The following is a 17,183-nucleotide window of genomic DNA, read 5'->3' on the forward strand; positions in this document are numbered from 1 at the left end:
GGAGTTTTATTTATACTCAAAGGTTTGAGGCCATATGGGATTAGTATTATTCTTGTGTTTCACTTGGCATGTTTTGACTTCGTGAATAATTTAATTGGTTAAGAACAGTCAAATTATTCAAATGGGCCACAGTCGTTCATATGTTGGAAGTAGGTATGAATGAAGATTGTCGTGAATTGGTGTGTGGATTGTTTAAAGAGTATTAGACATAAGTAAATGTTTGTTGCAACGTTCATGAGTGCTTATGAATATGATTTGAGCATTGGATTAAACCCACGCTCACTTGGATCACTCCATGGATTGTATCACGAGTGATTGGTGAGACAATAACATCTTATATTCTTGAAACCAATATGTGTGAGTTATATCTTGCAAATCGGTTGCACATTGATAATATGCAAACGCAATAGTAACTTGGTGTCATAAAACATATTGTTGTGTGTGACTCGGTGAGTAAGTTCAAGCGAGCATTGAATCAAAGTTTATCCGTTCCTTTTATCCAAAGTAGGATAAAAGCGATATCTTTGGGCCCCTCGATGATTTAGTGATGACAAACGTAAATGCTCGGCCGGGATAGGGCTAATTTGATTTGTTCAATTAGTCAGTCGTCATAAATCGGAAGTCGAGAAATAGTACAAAGAGAATGATTAGAAATCATGTCTCATACGATATCTAGAATGGAGGAATATATGATCCCTTATCTAAAGGACACGCGTATCTGATAGAATCAGAGTTGACAGCGACTTTGGAAAGCTACGATTGCAGGTCAGGATCTGAAGTCATACGCACAATAGTTATTAGACTTATCCAAGTGGGAGACTGTTGGATTAGTGTCTAAGTCCATAACTATTTTGGTATGTACTTGACCCGATGGTGCATGGTCCTTTTGGGTTGCCTTCACCAAAGCAACTTGATAGGATGAATTATGGAGAGAAATGATTAAATATGATTTATTAATATATTATGAGAATAATATATTAAAGGAGAAATCATATTGTTTAATTAATATTAGTCAATAATTAATTGGTAATTAGTTTTGTGACTAAAAGAGATTAATTAAACTTAAGGGACTGGAATTGTAATTATAAGATAATTGCAATTTGGGCCATGGATTGCCTTATATTAAGGAGTGGACGAATTCTATGGAAAACCCATGGGGAAATCGTCCAAAGCCTTAAGGAAAGGAATCTATGGGTTTCTTAGGGCTTAAGCATCCAAATTAGGGTTTCCTTGTTAAATAACCCTAATTGCCTCCTATATATATGGATCCCTTATGACCCAAAAACGTGGCTAAGCATCCTTCTAGGGTTTCACACGTTTTAGGGCAGCCTCCATCCTCTCTCCTCTTCATCCTATTGCTCTTGGTGTTTGTGAACCATTAGAGGAGTGACATTTGTGACTCTAAGCTTTCTAAAGTCTATACAAGAAGGATTTGGGATTGTTATTGCTACATAACAATCAAGGTAATATCTTAAACCCATTCTTATGTTAATATGATTACTTGTATGCTAGAATTAGGGTTTATAGTCTTGGATAACTTGCATGTACAATAGAGAAACCTAGATCCAAGCATTAGGGTTTGTATGAGCACATAGGATGTTCTTATGGCTAAAACCCATCATAATTAAGATAATTGTAGGATGATCTTTATCAGTTACATCAATACTTGCATAGTGTATACCAGTTACATGTAATCAAAACATGATAGACCTTCGAATAAGTGACCCTAACTCTAAATCCACAACCAAACGAGGAATAGGAAATAAAGCAAAGATCACAGATTCTAAGTCTATGACACCTTAGTCACATATAACCTTATTGTATCCACCAAGTAGCTATTGATCTAGTAATAAAGACCTTTAGTTCTCAAATAAGTAATTATAGTAACATAAAATACTCCTATAGTATTTTAAGTTTATGTTATGTTCTAATGATTTCATTGTAGTAGTGTTGGTAAGTTTTTTGACTTGCTGCAACACCACAAGCATTCCTCGGCACATGCTAATCACTTCTCAGAAAGATATAGTTGATCAGGCTATATCACTCCCAGATCTGATTATATACTCCCAAGCCTGATTGTGTTGTTCAACAATCGTAATACTTTTGTTCTGTCCTACCGACACTAATTTTAGTATGAATGCAGGTATGTATACTTTGGTTAAATATTTTATTATTTAAAAGTATAAACTCTTGGACAGAGTATTTTAATCCCATTTGTGTTTATAGTTTGTATATATTTTATGGGTTGATATACTCGATTCACTATAAACGAAGATACGATACCAATCTGTCACACCCCAAAACCTAAATGGTGGAAACGTTCCGGGGCGGAGGACGTCATGTACAGTATCACAAGAATGCATAATAGTAAACAAGCAACAACATCATCCATTGCATTAATAATATAATTTGAATACAAATGTGTTCTGTATAATTTATAAGACACCAAAAATATGAATCAAAATAAGAGATAACTCTTGAATGTGCTCCATCTTCTCAAAACCTGGTCATCGGTACCTGTCTACTGGTGACCTGAGAATACAAGTTATTTTGAAAGCGTAGATCAACATTAAAGTTGGTGAGTTCATAAGTATTTTAGTGTCATTGTTTGTAAGAAAGTGCTTGTAAACGTTTGATGCAAATTTTTGTAAGTGTATATAGTAATTGTTTGTATCTCCTACAAAAATCCTATATTTTTTACTAAAAGTAACCTTCTACCAAGTCCCAAATGTTCTGTGTGTTGTGTTGTTTGTACAAGTTTGTATCTTTCCCAAGTTTGGCTATCATTACCAAAATATAGTTTACATTACCGTTTGTGTGAGAAGATCACATTGTGAATGCAACGGAGAAATAATAGTGTATAGTAGTATAGTATGTAAATAACTACCAATGTACTAACTACCTTAAACCAGTTTGTTAATTAAGGTAAAATGTGATATGATTGTCACCATACTTGATAGACTAGTATAACACGATGCTCTAAGGCATCGACATGGTATGACATTAGTCACCCGTAGACCTACAGGTCCCACTGTAGCTAGCAACAAGGTGTAGGATAGTCAATCCGTGAAGGTCCATAATATTGTGGTTTGAGCTGGGCATTAATTTTGTATAGATCTGATCAGGGTGACAATGTTTGTATAGCAGTGTAGTGACTTGATCTTGTATGTGTGCAGCCTCACACGTGTGTGCGGCTGCACACGCGTGTATGGCTAGACACTCGTGTGCTGGTGGGGGTACTATTTATAGTAGTTGAGTTGTGTCAGATTGTACTTGTTGCTGAACACTACGGTGAGTGTAGTTTCTCAAGGTGTACTTGACATTTATTCGTAATAGATGTGTACATGCTTGATGTTATCTTTCTTCTAGTCCTTCTACACTTCATTTTGATTGCAATTAACTTCATTGATTACTGAATTGGATCCATAATTTGGGGACTAAGAATTAGTATCAGAGCCAATTTGGTATCAATTGAAGTATTTTAGAGTGTGAGGTTGCAAAATTTCATTGTTTTTGAAGTGCATTTGATCAAAGAACTACTATTTGATTCCAGTTTTAAATAATTTTCACTAGTTTTCAATAGTTTGAAATCAAGTTTTATCAAAAATCTGAGAAAATTGTGTGTGCGGTTAACTGTTTGAAGGTGTGTTGTTCACTGTTTGAAGGTGTGCGGTTCACTGTTGAATGTGTGCCATTCACTCTTTGAAGGTGTGCGGTTCAGTGTTTGAAGGTGTGCTGCCAAGTGTGTGCGGTTGAGTGTGTTGATTAAGGTGTGTGTGGTTACATTCCAAAGTGTGTGCTGTTAAGAGTGTGCGGCTGGGTTTGCTGTTAAAATTGAGTGTGCTGTTAAGGGTGTGCGGTTGAATTTGCTGTTGAGTTTTGTTTGCTGTTAAGTGTGTGCGATTACAACTAGTGTGTTGTTGTGAGTGCTGCTGAGTGTGCGGTTGAAGTTGAGTGTGCCGTTAAGTAAACCCTGGTGTGCGGTTATACTTTGTGTGCAGTATCAATCACTTAAGCCTGTCAAAATGGAATCTCAAAGCATGATTGGTCATCAGGATTTGGATGTAATTATGGGAACCACTAGTCGTATTCCCAGATTACTGTCAGCTGAAGGATTTCCTGAATGGAAATATCGAATTGAAAAAATATCAAGATGAAAGATTTCAAAATTCGGAGAAGTATTTTAAGAGGACTGATTCAGATTACATCCACTCTAGAAGATGGAACTGTAAATGACAAACAAATTGAAAACTACACTGATGATGACTTTGAAAGAGTTGATGAACAAGAAAAGGCACTCGCTACACTCACCATGGCGTTGTCTCCTGAGATTGCACAAGGATTTCGTGAATACACGTAAGAAAAAGCATTGTGGGAAGCGCTCATAGAAGTCTACGAAGGAAATGCAGACATGAAGCAAAGCCGACAAGACATGCTTCGACAAAAATTCAACATGTTCAATTACGTCTTGGGAGAAACATTGGAAAATCAACTGCAAAGATTTATCACACTAACCACTGAAATGAGCTCCGCAGGTGTGATGGTTACTAGGTCCGAAATCAACAAAAAGCTGCTAAATTCTCTTCCAAAAGCATGGGACATGAATGTCTCAGTGATTAAAAAGACAAAAAAGACCTGAATCGATTGAGCTTAGCCGAAACAATGGCAATCATCAAAGCTTGCGATCTTGATGATAAACAAAGAGAAATCAACCTTGTCAACTCTTAGTCTACAGCTAATCTTGGAATTCAAAACACCAACACCGCTTTCTCAAGCTTTACCACTCATCCAAATTCTCAAGTTCATGTTCCTCAAGTTCAACCTTATGCAGCCCATCAAACCTTACCATACAACATACCTCAAATGCAACAAACTCAAGTCCCTCAATCTCAAAACATACCTCAAGTCGGTTCTAGTGTTGGTTCTTCAATAGGTGTTTCAGTTCTGTCACACCCCGAAACCGATGGCGGAAACATTCCGGGGCGGAGGACGTCATGTAAAGTATCACAACCAATATACATAGTAAGCATAGTAAACACAACCATTACATTACATATGAAATTTACATTTGTTTGAATTCAAAGTATTACATGTTTTACATATACATTAGTATGACAAAAGTAAATACGAGACTGCTAAAAATACTCCGTCTTCTCCAAAAGATTGCGGGATACCTGTCTAACGTTGACTTGAGAATACAAGCAGTTTTAGAAATATCATCATAAATCTGGTGAGTTCATAAGCGGTTTGTTTCAGAAAATGAACAAGTTTCCTTTGGTTTCCTGTAAAAGTTGTTATCCAAGAAAATCTCATATTTTCTTATAAGGAAAGTCTAGTTATCCGTTTGTTACGCAATCTGGTTAAGAACAGTTTAGTTATCCCAGGAAACCCTTATTTTCCTAAAATTGTGTACTTGGTTATGGGTTCTGAATGCAGTGTACAAGTATCTACCATACTTAAAGTGTTTGTGTAATGTTTCCTGAAAGCCTGGTTATCCTTGAAAAGTATATTAGTTTTATCACGTATATAAAACTAATAAGTAAGTAGAAAAAGTTTTCATAATCTAAATTGCGAGTTCCATAACCATACAATAGACTAGATGAGGCTCGGAATGGGGCCAGTATCGTTTTATGACTTTTGTCACCCTTGGACCTTTCGGTCCGACTGTAGCCAGCAGCCAGGTGCGGGGTAGTCAATCCCGGATAGATCTATACACTCAAGTCACGCTCTCCCTCCAGGAGATTCTGGTTACAGGGGTAGTCCTACACTCTTGTACCTAGGGGGAGTGTTACCACGGACGTGTCTCCAATCTTAAGATTAATGAATTTTAAAAGTTGTCCTTCACTCTCGAATCTAGGGGGAGTGTTATCAAGGATGGGTCTAAAGTTCTGAAGTCCTTCAATCTCGAATCTAGGAGGAGTGTTACAAAGGACGTTTCGAAAGTTCTAAGCTAATGCTTTTAACAGTAATAATGTGGAAAAAATCATTTGTGAAAATAAAATATAACATTTTATAACGAGTTTCACAAACAGTTTGAAAACTAACTCTACAAGTTACACGATAGGTTAATACGATTTCCAATGTTAAAAGCATACGGAATATGAAACACTTCTAATGAAATCATAAGTTTGAGTACAAGATTTCCTTGTACTTTTGCTTGTATTCCCCCCTGAAAACATTGAAAAACACGGAAAAAGGTGTAAGAGTATGAACTCACCAATCGAGAAATGTGCCGGTTAAGATGCTAAGTGTCAGTTCGGGGCTTGAATACACGCGAGGTTCCTATGTAATATGAAGAGATACATGATTGCCTCTAATTAGACTTTGAAATATTAATTAGATAATAATATACACTCTGAGGCACGAAAACACTTCATATCAAGTGTTAGGAGTGATCCGGGTCGCATCTAAGGAGGTGTAAGGCCTAGATATGGAGCTTGCTCTTCAAGAGTAAACTCCTAAGGGAGATTACGGCCCATAGACCATATCCGCATGAGTTTACGGCTGTAAACTCATGGGTGGTGTGTTCTTGGATGCTTAATGGTCTTATAACACTTGTGGGATGAAGCTAGGTTCAGTTCTAAGGCAAGGGAAGTGATTTGATCAACATATGGACCATTTTAAGGAGTTTACGGCTGTAAACTAGGAGTTTACGACTGTAAACTAGGAGTTTACGGCCGTAAACTCTCATGCACCCTTTCTTTTTGTGTTTTGATGGTCCTAAGTTAAGCACAAGTGGTTCTAGTACCAAGTACAAGCCATGGAAGAAAGTTAGGGCAACATTTGACAACTTTAAATGAGTTTATGGCCCAGGAACCATTCCTTGGGGGTTTACGACAATAATCGCCTAAGGGGGTGGTTTCCTTCATGTTTAATGTCACACCCCAAAACCAAGAATGGCGGAAACGTTCTGGGGCGGAGGACGTCATGTACAGTATCACAACAATGAAAAGTAGTAAACAAGCAACAACATCATCCGTTGCATTAATAATATAATTATTATACATGTGTTCTGTCAAATTTTGATAAACACTAAAGCATAAATCAAAATGAAAGATGAGTCTTGAACAAGCTCCATCTTCCTTTCTCCTTGCATCGGTACCTGTCTATGATGACCTGAGGATACAAGTAATTTTGAAAGCAAGTATCAGATTTGAAGCTGGTGAGATCATAAGTATTTTAGTGTCTTAATTTGTATGTAAGAAATTGTAAGTTTATGAACAATAAGGATGAAAATGTTTGTAAATGAACTGTAAGTATGAAAATGTTTGTAAGTGCACTGTAAGTATGAAAATGTTTGTAAAACTACTGTAAATGTTTGAAAAACCTAGAAATCCCTATGATTCCTACTTTATATAAAGATGTCTTCTACCAAGACTTAACTGTTCTCAATGAAGTCTTCTACCAAGACTTAACTGTTCTTAACGTAGTCTTCTACCAAGACTTAACTGTTCTTAATGTTCGTTTCTTGTAAAAGTGTGTAATTTTCCCAAGTGTAACTATCATTCTCAAAATATAGTTTTTACATTAAAGGTTTAAGTTAAAAGATCACTAAATATATGTAAAGGGAAAATAAATGTAGTACTGTAGTGTTGTATTATATGAACTACTGCTGTACTAACTACCTTAAACGAATTTATATTAAGGCATCATGTGATAAATTGTACCATACTATTGACTGGTAACAACGACATAAGGATGGTCGTAATAACGGAATGGCGTTTGGTACCCGCAGACCTGCAGGTCCGGCTGTAGCTAGCAGCAAGGTGTAGGATAGTCAATCCAGTATAGATCTATATGCAAACTCACGCTCTCCCTCCAAGAGAATTCTGGCTACAACTCGGGCCATGACATTTAAGGCATGCTCTGATATAGTGGATCACAATTATTAACGTATTCATGTATATGTAATGTAATGAACTGTTCTAGCAGTAATGTACGTGCTCTCTACCTAGCAAGTATAGTAATGTAATCATTCTAGTATAGTTGTATATGTTCTCTTACTAGTATAGTTGTATATGTTCTTCTAGTAGTAAGTATTGACTCATGAATGAACTGACTCATAGTATGATATCGCGTTCTAGTAATAGTTCTAGTATCTTTCTAAACTACCCATATGGTAGTTTACTAGTAATCTAACTGGTACGTATGGACATGGATATATACCCTTGCTACCCAAGGGCATGGGATGAACTGGAATGGCCTTTATGACTATATATGTACATATGTTATATAACTGATATTGAAACGACCTTCGGACGAGTACCCGATATCCCACCAGACCACATCTCAAGCGCGAAAAGGAAATAGGGTAGATAGCCTTCCTAAGTCTTTTAAACATTTCTTATATAACTATACATATAGAGGCATGCGATTTATAATATAAAAGCATAAATAAGTTTTGTAAAACATTTGGACATAATTATTATTTTAAGAAAAGATCGACTTGATGTCAATCTATAAAACAGTTTGAAGGCATGGGTTTGATAAAACAGTTTAGTATATAAAGAAACATTTGTTTGAAACACAATTGTAAATAAGTTTGAAATGTGATATACAGAGTAAAATGTACAGTGTAATGAGGAGTATACAACATATAAAATGTTTATAAAAATCATTTGAAGGAAACTGTTTGGTAAAACGGCTAATGTGTAGTAAATCATTTGAATGCTGCATATTAATCACATGTGATTGATATAATAACTAGCATAATTCTACTTATTAATCACATGTGATTGATATAATAACTAGCATGATTCTACTTGTATCCCCCCCATAAAACATTTAAAAATAGTTTAAAACATTATTTAAGGGGTATGAACTCACCTGCAGTAAGTGACTGGAATTGAACGGACTGTTATCGTAAGGAACGATCGGATATGTGCTTGGTGTCAAGTGAAGACTTTAGACACACACAATGATCCTAATTACATATGAATACATATGTATATAAATAATTGGTGATTAAAACACTAATTATACAAGTAAAAACATTTAAACGCGAGGAAAACACTTTTGGTCAAGTGCTAGGAGGCTACTGGGTTGCAACAAAGGAGTGCAATGCCCCTAATCGGAGTTTATGGTCTAATTGCTATATGTTTTGGAGTTTACGGCCCAGGGGAGTAAACTCCTGGCCGTAAACTCTCAATAAGGTCATAAAATGAAGCTTAGAATTGCTACAACTCTAGTGGTGAATTGCTTCAAGGCTTAAACAAGTGTTTGGGCTTCCTATTAAGTCCTTTGAGGAGTTTACGGCCCTGGGACCATATTCCCTTGGAGTTTACGGTCGTAAACTCCCTTGGGAGGGTTTTTATGGTGTTTTCAAATCTCAAACATTTCAAGGTTATGATCTATGTTGGGTTCTAGGCATAAGGAAGGAGTTAGGGTGTCATTTGACCCCTTTATAGGTGTTTACGGCCCAAGAACTTGTCTTGGCCGTAAACTCCTTAATACTTTTGATTCCTTATGTTTTCTAGGCTTTAAACACTTTAGGGTACTTGTCCTAATTTAAGCCTAAGCCTTATGAAGTGTTTCAAAGCATTTTGGCACTTAAACATGGAGTTCACGGCCCAAGAAGCTCCTTGGCCGTGAACTCACTTTCATCATTGTTTCTAATTGATTTTTGTGTCCTAAATATGTAATGAAGGCTTCTAGTTTGAGTTCTAAGGCTTTGAGGGTCATTGGAACCCTTTAGGACCTTAAAACGGAGTTTAGTCCCCAAGTGTTCTTGGGTGGTAAACTCCCAAATCTTGGGGTCTTAATCCGATTTTGATGTTTTCTAGTCATATACACACTAGCATACAAGTCTATGGTAGTTACAAATCATGGGGAAAGGACTAGGTAGCATTTAAGCCACATATTGGAGTTTACTCCCCAAGAACGTTCTTGGGCGGTAAACTCTTGAGTCTAGTTGTTTTGTTATGAAATTGATGTTTCTAAACACAATCTAAGCTATATAACATAACTATATCGATGTACTCACAATTTGGGATAAAAACCCGAAGATCCGTGAGAGAGAATTTTGACTTTTCTCTAAATGGAATTCAATAAATGAACCAATTTGGTTCAGAATTCTATTGATAGTCCTGAGATATTTTTGGCAGAAAATATTTTTATTCCTGGAACGAACTGTAATGTCCTAGAGTATTGGAATAACAGTGTTGCACAAAACCCTAGTGCATCCACTCTCCTAATATCTCCTTAAGTGTAAAATCCTGAAAACTGCCAAACTTATACTCGAAATCTGAGTTTTCACTGTAACTGTTCTACTTCTATTGGCTTCAAATGGTTTGTACAGAATGGAAATTTCGGGTTGTCACATCATCCCCCTGTTAAAGGGAATTTCGTCCCGAAATTAGAATTTAGGCAAGGAAGTATGTACGATTGATCGAGTCGTGAGGAGGAAACTTCCTAATCGGTTGGTTCTAGCACACCTAAGTGAAATCAGGTTCTCGGTTGGCATTCCAATGAACCTTCACTAACTGGCGACGGCGTTGCTTCGTCCGCTTGACCTCTCGGTCGAGGGTCACTACAGTTCTAATACGAAGGCGAGGATCTCGACGAGTGGACTTACAAGAGTCCTAACGGAAAGGTATGGTTTCACGATCAGGACGCGAAGAGTAGGATGTACGTTACTGAGTTCGCGGAGTAGGTCTAGTTTGTGCGAGGCACATGACCGATTCTGATAAGAATCTCGGAGGTCCTAACTATATTGGATTTAGCTTTCCACGCGATACGAAGCGTATTAAGCCATTCCCAGAGTGAGTTAACCTAAAGAGCTTGGTCACTCACTTGGAATTCCAAAGGTTCCTCTTCTTGCTTAAATTCCCAGTCAAAGGCCACGCCTTGCTGGGTCAAAGTCGTACGGGTTTCTGTAATTTGCGAGGAGTTCTGAATGAACTATGACAGTAGGTCGGTAAGACCTAGAATTTGGCGAATGACTGTCAGCGTCTCTGGTGTCGAAAAATGCTCATTGGCTTTGACAAATTGTAAGAGTACTCAAAATTTCCCACATTACTAACAGTGTGTCATAGAAATTTGACTTTTCAATTTCAAAACTCATGCCTAGAGAACTTCGCTAAAAGTTCCTCTGTAGGAAATGTTTCCACGGGTTTTCTTTTTACTACGAGGGTAGATGAGTAAGTCATTACATGGAGAAATGACGAACTGATCCAAGTAAGAAAGACGTAGCCTATTCGTTTAGCTCATGAAAGCTATGGGCGTATTGGTCCTATCCGAAGGGTATCACTACGGACTCGAAGTGTCCGCATCGAGTTCAGGAGATAGTCTTCCGGACATCTTTCCCTAACACTCGAACTGGTGATATTCGGATTTCAGATCCATTCCTGGAAGTAGTTTCTTTCCTTGCGTTTGCTTAACCATTTCGTCTACGCGAGGCAGAGATATCGATTTCTAACGAAAAATCTTGACGGAGTCCTCGATAACCGAGGTACATACAATGCAATCCGTCGATCTCTGGAAGAATATGACCGGGGTTCTCTAGGGTTAGAAACCTAATCTTCTAATTCTATTTCTGTGTAGTTCGCTAAGTTGTCCGGACTGTTCTTGTATCTCCGTAGGTGCTTAAACTATAGGGCAATCTGTTTACAAGAGTCATACTGGGTTCTATGTTTGTTCACATGACGATGCGATTACTCGTAGGCGTAAGTAGTTCTCCGTCCTGAAGTTCATATTAGAATTCATACATAGTTTCACAATCACAACTTCGGGTATACGAGTCGTGTATAATTAAGATTGAAAAGGTTGTCGAATAACTGATTCTTCTTTAAGCTCACATCCCATTGGGGAAAAAGAAGTTAAAGTGGAATCATCAATTCTAAACGTGTACAAGCTTGATTATATATCACTCTTATGTATACCTTCCTCAGTGATAGATCAATCGCATGGATCCTTGGATTAAAGTTGACGTACTTCACGAGTGGTACTTCGGGGATTTCTTCGGAAAGAAAATAACTAAGAGGTACTCCTGGCATGAGTACTTCGGTGTTCTGATATGACGGCTTCGCTGGAAAAGGCGTTTACTGTAAAGGAGACGTACGCATGAAGCTGTTTTTGTAAGGATCAAATTGAATCGATTTATATGATAATGTCGAAATCATACTGAAACTTAAAGACACCAGATTTGAACATAAGACGTTTACAGACAAAACACAACCGTGCAACCATCAACAGAGTTACAATACTTTAGACTTACAACAAGACCATTGCTGCGAAATAAGGTATACTACAAAAGACAAGTATACGCAGCACGAGAATCTCTATACTGACAGGATCTCGCAAAAAGTAAGACTCTAGTTGCACCAGTTCTGGATAGATTAGAAGTCTATTACAACAACACTCCTAAATTACATAACGAGGGGTTCCGGAGTAGGCTCTCATGAAGCTGTGATCCTGAGAATTCTCCCATTTGTGCCAGAGTTCTTTGCTATGGGGCAATCCTTCTTGAAGTGCCCTATCTCCCCGCATTGGTGGCATGACTGGCTAGTACTAGCTTTGGTGACGGGATTGCCGTGTTTAGCCAGTGTTATATGGACACGAGTACCTTCCTCGTTACTCCACTTTGAAAATTTCTTCTTAAATCGTTCAGCGTTATAACTAATCTTGTGTGTAGGGTTAGTCCCGATGAAAGGGACTTGAGTGATGGGTCGTGCCGGTGCTCCACAGCCACGAGCATGGTGCCCTATGTTTAGGCAATTGCAACATTACATCTCATGGCAAGCCCCATGATGATGGAAACTACACTTATCACACTTCAGGAGTTTTCCCTCGTATGGCCTGCTCGGTACGGGAACGGCAGGGGTTTCCACTTGCTGCTGTTGTATAGCCAGCCTTTGGGATCTCTTGCATTCTTTTCGGGCTTGACACTTTCGTTTCTTGTTCTCTGCTTTTTGGCTTTGCGAGCCTGTGGCTGTTACTGTTTGGCGACTTCCTGGATGGATACCACAATTGGAAACTTCATTCCCATCAACAGCATTGACTGTGCTGATAGCGCTACGGTGCGCAAGGACCGCGGTTACGGCAGCCACCACGGCAGCTGTAACTGCTGTTTGAAAGGTAGCGGCGTTCATAGGAAAAGCGGAGGTTTCACTGTTCGACTGATTGCTTCCGGATGACGACATGATTCTGTAACATGAAAGATAAGGGTTTTGTGAGCGATTCTGGTTGACCCTTGATGTACTTATATTGTTCATGTAAAGAGTACGACTATGTTCTCGAAAGTTTGACCTACATCCCTATGATGCAGTCCTAGTACGGAATGGAAGTATGATCGCGAAGGTTTGACCTACATCCCTATGATGCAATCCTAGTAATGAGTAGAAGTAAGTTCGTAGAATGGTTTCAAGATGTTTGTCGTTCGAGCCGAGGTATCGTGGGTTGGTGAATAACAAGATCCAACCACTAAAAGAGACATGGAAATGTCTCCGGATCTACCTTGCTATAGTCCAATGACTTGACTAAAGCAGGTTTCAGATAGACTCCAATGAGAGTATGATAAGAGTACTTGAATAAAGAATGACACAGAAGTTAGCCGGCTTTCAATATCTTTGATATTCACGACGTAAAGATTCGGGAAAATGACCTTGTAAACGTCTTACATCATATCTAGAGAAGATAGTTCTTGACAGCATAAAGACCTAACTAAACTACTTACGGTACCAGATAATTTCATAGAAAACGCCACATCGGGCATAGATAGAAAAACACGATTCCTTTTTATAAGGAAAATACAGTAAAGCGTCTACTACCGGCGACGGTCATCCTTCTGGTGAACTCGGAGCTCCATAACTTCGGCTCGTGATTCAGCCAGTGCTTGCAGTAGGGTTTCATGGTTTCTCTCTGATCTATCGTGAGCATCTTCTAGACGAATGGTGCGGAGGGTATGCATCCGCGCATCGACGACAACTTTGGTAATCTGATGTAGGGCTGTCCTGCCTTGAATCTTATTTCGGGCCACTCTGCGGACCAAGATTGGCAAGATTCTATCTGCTGAGCCCCATTGCTCAAGTCGTAAAATCTTCGGTCGCCATTAAATCGCATAGGCTGATCTTGTCCTTGGCTCCATGTTTCCAAGCATTCCATTCACTCAGGGTCGGGCCATGAAATGCCGGACGAGGGTTAGGAATTGGAAAGGGAGCTGCTCGGGGTAAGTTCTTTACCTCTGGTTCGGAGTTAGCATCATACGAAAAGTCTTCATCATGGTGATCATTCAAGGGGATAGGATGATCATTCTCTGGTTCTTCTCCAAACCAACCAGCTATGACTTCATTCGGAAGATACTGGTTGCCGAGGGGATGGAGTCCAGCTATGTTTTCTATGCGAGAATTTAGGGTAAGAGAATAATTATTAGATGAACTATCTAGATAATTATTTAGAAAACCTTCATTAGTTACATCGCTATTTGTGAAGTGCATACCAGCTATGTGTAATCTAAACAGGATAGGCCTTCGAATAAGTGATCTTAACTCCAAATTCACACAAAGTAGGGGTAAAGTAAAATTTTCACAGATTCTCAGTCTATATTATCCTATTTACATATAGCCTTAGTGTATCCACTTAGCAACTATCAACTTAGTAATAAAGATCCTGTTTTAGTTCTCAAGTATAAAGTACTTATAGTAACACCAAATACTCCTATAGTATTTTAAATTTTAATGTTATGTTCTATTGTTCTCATTATGGTAGGGTTGGTAAGATTTTAGCATTGTTGCAACCACACAATTAAACTTAGGCACATGCTAGGTTGGTAAGATTTTTGTGTTTTGATGGTCCTAAGTTAAGCACAAGTGGTTCTAGTACCAAGTACAAGCCATGGAAGGAAGTTAGGGCAACATTTGACAACTTTAAATGAGTTTATGGCCCAGGAACCATTCCTTGGGGGGTTTACGACAATAATCGCCTAAGGGGGTGGTTTCCTTCATGTTTAATGTCACACCCCAAAACCAAGAATGGCGGAAACGTTCTGGGGCGGAGGACGTCATGTATAGTATCACAACAATGAAAAGTAGTAAACAAGCAACAACATCATCCGTTGCATTAATAATATAATTATTATACATGTGTTCTGTCAAATTTTGGTAAACACTAAAGCATAAATCAAAATGAAAGATGAGTCTTGAACAAGCTCCATCTTCCTTTCTCCTTGCATCGGTACCTGTCTATGATGACCTGAGGATACAAGTAATATTGAAAGCGAGTATCAACTTTGAAGCTGGTGAGATCATAAGTATTTTAGTGTCTTAATTTGTATGTAAGAAATTGTAAGTTTGTGAACTGTAAGGATGAAAATATTTGTAAATGAACTGTAAGTATGAAAATGTTTGTAAGTGAACTGTAAGTATGAAAATGTTTGTAAAACTACTGTAAATGTTTGAAAAACCTAGAAATCCCTATGATTCCTACTTTATATAAATATGTCTTCTACCAAGACTTAACTGTTCTCAATGTATTCTTCTACCAAGACTTAACTGTTCTTAATGTTCGTTTCTTGTAAAAGTGTGTAATTTTCCCAAGTGTAACTATCATTATCAAAATATAGTTTTTACATTAAAGGTTTAAGTGAAAAGATCACTAAATATATGTAAAGGGAAAATAAATGTAGTACTGTAGTGTTGTATTATAGGAACTACTGCTGTACTAACTACCTTAAACCGGATTTATATGAAGGCATCATGTGATAAATTGTCCCATACTATTGACTGGTAACAACGACATAAGAATGGTCGTAATAACGGAATGACGTTTGGCACCCGCAGACCTGCAGGTCCGGCTGTAGCTAGCAGCAAGGTGTAGGATAGTCAATCCATTATAGATCTATACACAAACTGACGCTCTCCCTCCAAGAGAATTCTGGCTACAACTCAGGCCATGACATTTAAGGCATGCTACGATACAGTGGATCACAATTATTAACGTATTGATGTATATGTAATGTAATGAACTGTTCTAGCTGTAATGTACGTGCTCTCTACCTAGCAAGTATAGTAATGTAATCATTCTAGTATAGTTGTATATGTTTTCTTTCTAGTATAGTAGTATATGTTCTTCTAGTAGTAAGTATTGACTCATGAATGAACCGACTCATAGTATGATATTGCGTTCTAGTAATACTTCAAGTATCTTCCTAAACTACCCATATGGTAGTTTACTTGTAATCTAACTGGTACGTATGGACATGGATGTATACCCTTGCTACCCAAGGGCATGGGATGAACTCGAAGGGCCTTTATGACTATATATGTACATATGTTATATAACTAATATTTAAACGACCTTCGGACGAGTACCAGATATCCCACCAGACCACATCTCAAGCGCGAAAAGGAAATAGGGTGGATAGCCTTCCTAAGTCTTTTAAACATTTCTTATATAACTATACATATAGAGGCATGCAATTTATAATATAAAAGCATAAATAAGTTTTGTAAAACATTTGAACATAATTATTATTTTAAGAAAAGATCGACTTGATGTCAATCTATAAAACAGTTTGAAGGCATGGGTTTGATAAAACAGTTTAGTATATAAAGAAACATTTGTTTGAAACACAAATTGTAAATAAGTTTGAAATGTGATATACAAAGTAAATGTACAGTGTAATGAGGAGTTTAAAACATATAAAATGTTTATAAAAATCATTTGAAGGAAACTGTTTGGTAAAACGGCTAATGTGTAGTAAATCATTTGAATGCTGCATATTAATCACATGTGATTGATATAATAACTAGCATAATTCTACTTATTAATCACATGTGATTGATATAATAACTAGCATGATTCTACTTGTATCCCCCCCATAAAACATTTAAAAATAGTTTAAAACATTATTTAAGGGGTATGAACTCACCTGCAGTAAGTGACTGGAATTGAACGGAGTGTTATCGTAAGGAAGGATCGGGCATGTGCTTGGTGTCAAGTGAAGACTTTAGATACACACAATGATCCTAATTACATATGAAGACATATGTATATAAATAATTGGTGATTAAAACAGTAATTATACAAGTAAAAACATTTATACGCGAGGAAAACACTTTTGGTCAAGTGCTAGGAGGCTAATGGGTTGCAACAAAGGAGTGCAATGCCCCTAATGGGAGTTTATGGTCTAATGGCCATATGTTTTGGAGTTTACGGCCCAGGGGAGTAAAATCCTAGCTGTAAACTCT

The sequence above is a fragment of the Lactuca serriola genome, chromosome 5 (genome assembly GCF_051521515.1).
Source record: "Lactuca serriola cultivar US96UC23 chromosome 5, Lser_US96UC23_V15, whole genome shotgun sequence".
Lineage (NCBI taxonomy): Eukaryota > Viridiplantae > Streptophyta > Magnoliopsida > Asterales > Asteraceae > Lactuca > Lactuca serriola.